This window comes from Neolamprologus multifasciatus, chromosome 14 (genome assembly GCF_963576455.1).
Source record: "Neolamprologus multifasciatus chromosome 14, fNeoMul1.2, whole genome shotgun sequence".
Lineage (NCBI taxonomy): Eukaryota > Metazoa > Chordata > Actinopteri > Cichliformes > Cichlidae > Neolamprologus > Neolamprologus multifasciatus.
The window spans coordinates 18,013,245-18,022,111 of record NC_140452.1 but is presented as its reverse complement, the minus strand read 5'-3'; positions in this window follow the sequence as shown (position 1 = coordinate 18,022,111).

The following is an 8,867-nucleotide window of genomic DNA, read 5'->3' as shown; positions in this document are numbered from 1 at the left end:
GGAGGCACCAGAACAGTTCGACTCTTCCAGTGAATGATTTATATATTTGTCTGCACAGCTGCCAAACTGTAAAAGGTCTTGCGTGGGATTGAATCTGTTAGCTCCCCTCAGGTTGTTGTAAAAGGGGCATGAATGTGGATTTCTTCTAGGAGGAAGTCCACATCCACTTGGACCTGACTGTCATTTCATTTTTGAGTTGTCAAACTATAATAGCAGTAAAATAATAACAGGATGGTAATAATGCAGCATTTAGCTCCTTTATTTTCCTTTTTCTTTCTTAAATATCAGAGCATGAGTCTTCAGACTAGTCTTTACTATTTATAGGCCTTTACTGCAGATCTGAGGTCCAGCAGCCCTGTAGCTAAATATAAGGCTGAGATTTCTTGCTGATAAAGCCCAGAAGGACGAACCACCTCCACCCAGCCACAGCAGGAGGATCAATCAGCTGATTTCCTTTAAGAGTTAGTAATGATTTCTCTGCCATTAACTTCCACTTAGTTTTTAACCACATTTTAAAATTAGCATTTTAAACAAAGCCCTTCGTTTTTCTCTGTTCGCCTTTATTTCATCTCTTCCTCTCTCGTCCTACTTGTCCTTCACTCAAGTTTCTGATTTGTAGACAGAACTCCAGCCGGTTTCATCTTCCCCGTATTCACAGGCACTGGCTGTCATGACCATTTATTATACTTTATTATTTTTCTCAAAGAAGTGTGTTTTTGTGTGTGACAGAGAGAGAACGGAAAATGTGAATTTCTAAAGCCCAAGGTCACTGTACAAAGCATAAAAGACAGTAAACAGTAACAGTACAGTAAAAGGATAAAAGCAGCATTTGTTTAAAGAGCAAGTCAGTTTGAAAAGATGGATTTGGGGTTTTGACTTGAATAGGGGAAGGGAGCCAGCATTCCTGATGTTAGGAGGAAGTGAATTCCGGTGAGCAGAGCAGCTAAAAGCTCTGTTCCCATAGTGGTGAGACGGGCAGAGGGAACAAGAGGTGACTGCAGAATGAAGACCTAAGGGAGCAGCAGTGTGGAGTAAATCAGACATGTAGGCAGGGGCCAGGTTATTATAAAGGTCAGAAACAATGATTCTAGTGAGTCTACGGGCAGCCAGTGAAGCTGCTGGAGAACATGTGCAAGTTATGATCCAGGCTGCAGGATTCTGGAGGACTTGGAGTTTATGAAGAGACTTATTAGTGAGACACAAGAGAATCACAATAATCAATCAGAGAAGGGACAAGGCTATGGATCGCAGCACCATGGAGGGTGGGAAAAGGGAAAAGATGGTTGATGATGCGTAAGTGGAAGTAAGCGGACTGGATGAAGTGATAATGTGAGACTGAAATGGCAAAGTGCTGGTGAGGACGTTACCCAGACTATTAACCTGAGGGGAGACAACTAGGAAGAAAATCAAAAGGCTATACTGGGAGACTAAACATGAAACCTGAAACATACTAGAAAACCTGAGACCTGGAGAAATGTGGGGTACACCAGCAGAGGAAACGCTGGGAATGACAAACAGAGGGATCCAACAAGGAACAGAGGGACGCACACACTATATATACACAGGATAATGAGGAGATGGCACACAGGCAGTGAACATAGCTGAGAATAATCAGACAAGATGAGACAGGGAGGAAGCAAAACAGAATACATTAACACCGGACACAGACTGTCAAAGTAAAACAGGAAACACACGAATGTGGAGACAAGGACGACAGGAAGGAACACAGAAGGCACAGAAACACCTAAACCCTAGAAATATTAACAAGTACCCAGAAAACTCACTAAATCAATGAATATTAATAAACACAACATAAACATGGAGTCACTAGAATCTGGACCATGACACCTTTAGTGTTTGTCATGCTGTTTTTTTGTTATTGTTTATTTTTATTTGCCAATAAATGTGTGTATTGGTGGGAGGTTTTGGGTCTTCTCTCTATGACTGAAAACGAGCGGGACACGTGGCAATCTCGTTAAGACTGAAGGCACTACAACACTGCACGACACCTTTTATTATCATTATTCTTATAATTTCATCTTGAAGCAAGTCAGGAACATGACTTAATGCTGTGCTCCACTTCAAACACATCTCTGCTCATCCACCTGTAAATGACAGTCTCTGCAGACGTGTCTCTGCAACAATACATATGTGTGAATGCACGTCAGATCTACTCATAAGGTGCTGAATTTGTGTATCTTTGCAGGTGTGTGTGAGGGCGCACGCTATCTCACATCAGTGTCTTTCTTATTGCGTGTCACTGTGCTAGTGTGTGTGGGTGGTGGTGGTGGGGTCTATGCATGTGTGTGCTGACATTTCAGTCACTCTGCTGTATTTAATTGTGTGTTTATGTTCTCAGAAGTTTGGATGTGTCAGGTGTGCTGCTGATATGTGCATATTTTTGTGTTTGCACTCAGTTTTAGTGCTTTTCCCCACTCAGACCTGCTCCCTGTTCAGTCAGCTGAAAGACAAACAAATGAAGAAAGGAGGAAAGAAAATGTTAAAAGAGAATTTGAATGATTTGTGCAGACCATTTAATATAAATCATGCTGGCAGAATAACAAAAGAAGTTTATTATCCAGCACAAAGCAAGAGTTGAATCCGTTTGTCTCTGTGACTTTTAGGGAACGGTTAATGCGGTTCATCTGACTTTTGGTAATGTGTGTGCATATTACAGAGCTACAGTATATTTCTTGAGTTGATTTTATATTTTTAAGTGACACGGAAATTGTGCAACATAAACGATCATTCGCTGATGGAATCTTCAACCGCTGAAGGATTATTAACTTCCCCATAGTTAACACAGGAACCTGCACACAGCAGCCTCAGAGTAAAGCTACCTGTTGCTCCCTCGCCACAAAGCATCTCCAGCTTTTATACTGGATGCTTTTCCTGAAGTCATTTCTGTTTCTGGCTGGAATGAAACCATCGACTTTTCTGGTGTTGTGTACAAGAGGACAAAAAGTTTTAACAGCATATGGTTATCCAACAGTCCTAACAAGCTTATAGTATATGTGATTACAGTCAGTACTAGCAACCTGAGAAATATCGCAGCAGACACAGATGCATCATAACCACAAGCCTTAAAGAGGGACTCAGGCCTGAGTGCTGGTAATAAGTAAACATAAGGGTCCTGTTCTTGTCTAATTCCTGCAAGTTTTGGTTGTCTTCGGACTCTCTTGGCTGGTCCCTGTTCTCATTAGTTTGCTACATGAACCGTCTTCCTGTGTTTGAACAATCTTCTATTGTATAAATCAACACAATTCCCCCACAATCATTTATTGTATTGTTTTTGTTGTTGGCATTTGACTGATCCTCATTAGTCTCTGTTAATGAGGTTCAGTGCATTAATGCTGGTCCCAACTTTTTGATTCGTATTGCTACATGATATTTGGATATAACTGAACGCTGCTCTGCTCTGGACTTTCACTTGCAGGGAGCAATGTGTGGATGAATGCACAGAGGAGATGGGGAAGCAAGGAAGACACAGGAATGGCACAGAGCATCTGATTCATTTTCAAAATAAAATACTGTGTATAATAACAAATGTACTGCTTCTATAAAGCTCTGGCTGTATTTTGAAGCTGTGTGCTGGATAAACCACACTTGTTGTATTCTCATCCTGAACATATGGAGGTATCAAATGAGGTAACATGAGGTGAGGACCATATTACCAGGGGTACGACTACTCTACAGGCAGCAGGCAGAGATGACAGATCTTCACCTGAATGATGATTTCATACAGATGGGTTCTTCCCATCATCACCATCTACTGCAAGGAGAATAAAAACACCTATTAATCTCAACCATTTACGCTGAAACAACAACAAGTGGTGTTTCTGCTCCAGAGAACAGAAGCAAGAAATGCCTTTTTCACAGAGGACAATTTGACACGTCCCGGTTGGGAAGCACAGGAGCAAATAGTGAGATTAATCATTTAGATTTAGTTTGCTGAGAGTGTGCAAGCAGGCCCCCGGTGACAGCTCGCTGACACATTTGAATAGAAATGAGCCATTGTCTTTTTTTTTTTGTAGCGTTTTGCTCCTTCCTGCTACAAAAACCGAAATGTTTGCTGTGGAAAGGGGATGTAGAACAAGTACACAGTCCTCTTATTTCTCTGGAAATGGAGGAACTATACTGTACAGTAAATGTACGTACAGTCACATACGTGTTGTTCTACTCTATAAAAACTTCCAGCATAGCATCCAACAGTGTTATTACCTTAAACATCAGCTAAAGTCAGTTCGCATCAAATCCAGTCATCATTTGCATCTGATGCTTTAAGTAAACGAGCACTGAGTAGACGTGACTTCTTCTCTGTGTCTGTGTTCGTAGTCTCTCATCCACCGCCTTGATATCATTTAATGATAAACGTGTTATTTATAGAGAAATCTTCAGCGTGCGCTCATTTACATATTCACCACAATAGCTTGATTTCCCAGCACGCACATGCTAGAACTCAAGTGAGTCATTTATCAGCATGGAGGCAGAGTAACTGCTGCTGCGGGCAAACCCTGTCCTGACCATTTATGTATGTATAATTTAGCTCACCTTGTTGTGCGTGCATGTGTGTGTGCATGTGTGTGTGTATGTATGTGTTAAGAGCCAGTTCTTGTAGTAAGATTAATAATGGAGCACAGATGTCAATCTAGGGTCATCTAACCAATTCCTTCTCTCTTCTTCTACGTGTTTTATGGTCGTTTCTAATAGTTTCGGGTCAGCCTTCATTGACATAATTAATGTGAAACATGCTGCATTTGTCCTCTTTGTTAGGATGCCTGGGTCGTTGACCCAGGGCTTTTAAGTTTATTATATTATTTATAATTTCTAGTCTTTGGGTTTTCGTGAGTCATGTCTTATGGTTTGTCTCTGTGTAATCCTTGGTTGCTGTCTCCCCTGTCTGCTGTATCCCCGTGTCCAGTCTGTGTCTGCCCTGGTCCCACGTCTCTGTTCCCTCTGTTGTAGTGCCTGCATGTGAGTCTGTGTCTTTTGTTCAGTCTGTGTTTTGTGTTTCCTGTTTTACTTTGAAGGTTTCTGTCTCATCTCAGTGTGTTCAGTTTACGCTTCCTTGTCTCGTCAGTTCTGATTTGCCCCAGCTGTGTTTCCCTCCTGTTGTCCATTCCCTGATTGCTCCCTCTATGTATTTAAGCCCTGTGTTTCAGTTTGTCATGGTCGCGATCTACCGTTTATTTAGCTGTGTGTTTTTCAGTCCTTCGGTGTAAGTTTATTTTGATTTTTCCAGTTATGTTATATTTGAGTTTAAGATTAAAGCGGTTTTGAGTTTAAGTTTTGTCTCCGGAGTCTGCACTTTGGGTCCTTCTCCTGCCTGCACGCAGCCAGCACATAACACTCTTATGCTTTAAGCTGACTCTGCATGTTATCAGCCCGGTTATGAATAGATGTGGATGACAGGACCTCAGTTGGTGTCAGGAAAGGAAACAGAGATGATTATTTCTGTTATTAGCGTTAGCTTTCCAACAGAGGAGCCTTGACCTGCTACAGTAAGACTCCACCTCCTCGCACCCAAGAGTACAGCAGGGTAACATGTGGCAAGAAAACTAACAGGAAAAAAAGGATCTCATCTCACACGATTACTGTGGGGAGCCACCAGGCCCAGGATCCTCCAGCATCCACCAGGCCCAGGATCCACCACCAGCCACCAGGCCCAGGATCCTCCAGCATCCACCAGGCCCAGGATCCACCACCAGCCACCAGGCCCAGGATCCTCCAGCATCCACCAGGCCCAGGATCCGCCATCAGCCACCAGGCCCAGGATCCTCCAGCATCCACCAGGCCCAGGATCCACCACCAGCCACCAGGCCCAGGATCCTCCAGCATCCACCAGGCCCAGGATCCTCCAGCATCCACCAGGCCCAGGATCCACCACCAGCCACAAGGCCCAGGATCCTCCAGCATCCACAAGGCCCAGGAGCCGCCATCAGCCACCAGGCCCAGGAGCCGCCATCAGCCACAAGGCCCAGGATCCTCTATCAGCCACCAGGCCCAGGAGCCACCATCATCCACTAGGCCCAGGATCCTCCAGCAGCCTCTAGGCCCAGGATCCACCATCAGGCATCAACAACTAAACAGGTATGTTTGCATCTTATTTGAGCCGCCTACAAAATGCCACTAAAGAAAGGCACAGTTTCCGAGGATGAGATGGAGGAGATTAAGAAACCTCTAAATTACATGTCAGGAGAGATTTCTACTATCTCCAAACAACAGAAATTGCTTTTGGATATGATGGGACACATTAAAGAACTGCAAAAACTAAATGAAGAAAAGGACAAAAAATAGCCCTACTTGAGTCCCAAGTGGCAGATCTAGAGCAGTTCACCCATATGAATGACTTATTGTAAGTGGATTGGAGACCAAACACAGAACGTATGCCAGAGCTGTAGTGGCAGAGGAAGGCAGGGAGCTCACTGAAGCTGACATCGACTCTTTGGAGCAACAAAATCTCACTTTCTTTAGTGGCAAGGGAATTACTATTAATAGTAAAGATATTGAAGTTTGCCATCCTCTGCCTCGAAAAAATAATAGTGGACAACCATCTATAATAATACGATTTGTGAACAGAAAATCAAAAAAGGAGCTACTAAGACAAGCTAAGAAGCTGAGAGGAACCAATGTCTACATAAACGAGCATCTGACAAAGAAAAATGCTGACATAGCACGACAAGCACGAATACTAAGAAGACAGAATAAGATTCAGTCAACATGGACTGCAAACTGCAAGGTCTACATCGAACTCAAAGGAACACCAGAAGAACCAAAAGTTGTGGTCATTAAAGAACTTTCAGACCTGGATAAACACTAGAAATGTTAAAAACCGAGACACTAACTATAGAAATAAATCATATAACATGACAAAACTGTGCTAAATATTCACTTTTCTTAGTAAGGTGAAAATGAACCTTACCCATATATGAACATTGTATATAAGGACTTGGGACTAAAACCCTTTGAGTATACTGATCACAGACCCTATCACAAATGATATAGACCATGAAAACAATTTATATACCCATAAGCATGATCAAAAATGTGAGTATTATACAAATGAGCAGTTCAATCAAAATATAACAATGGATAATGTAATACCAATCATACATTTTAATAGTAGAAGCCTCAATTCAAACCATTTAAAAATCCAGGACTGTCTGGCACAGTTTTCTAAGAAATTCACTGTCATTGCAGTTTCAGAGACTTGGTTAGATGGGGATCAAAACTTAGTGAAGATTGATGGCTATGACATGTATTACATTAATAGAAATAAAAAAGGGGAGGGGTGTTTCCTTGTATACTGATAATAATTACAAATGTAGAATCCTCAGTGAACTGTCACTAGCACTGGATAACACGATGGAGTGCATAATTATTGAAATAGAAGCTGAAAAGTCAAAGAATCTGGATCATGTATAAAAATGTTCACACAGGAAATGTTGAAGATGTACAATCCCATTAACAACAAGAAAATGACATTTATATGTGGTGATTTCAATATAGATTTGTTGAATCCAACTGTGAACAGTGCCATCACTGATTTTGTCCATACATTAAAAAAACAGCTTTAGTCTTTATCCCTTAATCTGCCATCCAACTAGAATAACCTCACATAGTGCTACACTTATCAATAATATTTTCACTAATGTTGTTGACAGGAATGTTGAAAGTGGATTAATAATAAATGACTTAAGTGACCATCTACCAGTTTTTGCAGCAGTACAGAGCTACGCCAGGATTAACAGATGTGAACCTAATAAGAAATTAATTAGACATAAAACACAATTAGCAATTTGCTGCCTTAAGAAAGAGCTCAACAACCAAGACTGAAGTAACATCTATGTTCAAGATGTTGACGTGGCATATGAGATGATGAGATGAGATAGCCTTTATTTGTCAGTTGCAGGTCTTTTGCCCACAACTGAGATGACAGACCTTGCCGACCGTACATGCAATACAAACATCACATTGGGGAGACAGGTCAGGCTAGGTAGCGACGAAAAAAACATCGAAATGTGTAACACAAAAGGATAATACAGGAATGCACAGATATCAACACACCACAGCAAAGTAAACACAGACAAGCAACATGGGAAAGTGTTCCAGTGTGTACATCTGATCTGGGACCGCTGCAATCTTCGACTGCACCTCCACCTGACCCGATGTCCACATCAGAGGGGAGGTAAGCGTTGGAGGTGGCGTTGGACCCGGGGTAGGGAGGGTGATGCGTCAGTGAGTGCTTATCAGTATCAGTATATGTATGTGTGTGCGTGTCCATAGTTCAGCTGAGACAGTGTCCTTCGCCCTGCCAGGCTAAGTAAACAGTCTTCCAGCCAACCCAGGTGGCCTTGCATGGAATGAGAAGGAACAGACTCAACACAGTCGTTATCAGGGAGTTTTTGTTCAGCTCCAGCCTTGAGCCCACAGCTGGCGCCAAAGGGATAGCCGCATTATGATGGTGATTTTTCTTTTGCAACAACTCATGAGAATTTTAAAGCTGTTCTTTAACACTCCGACACTGGTCTCTCAATCTCCCGTTGGAGAGCCGCGAGCTTCTCCATGATGTTATCAACCTTACACTCAGTGATGTTATCATTCTTGTGCTCAAAGAGCAGATTCTGAGAACTCACGACCGCAGTCAACTGCTCCAAGATGTGATCCAACTTCCGCTCAGAGGTCTTATACTGAGTATTCACTGCAGCCGTAAGCTCCTCCAAGATCTTAACCATGCTGCCTTCAGTGAGCCCATTCTGAGAAGTCACGCCTCGTCCCATCGTTTCAATCCCAGCGGGCAGCCTTGGCGGGGTTTGAACAGCCGGTTCCGCTTTCTTAATTCCCCGATAAGCCAGGGCCAAGCCAGC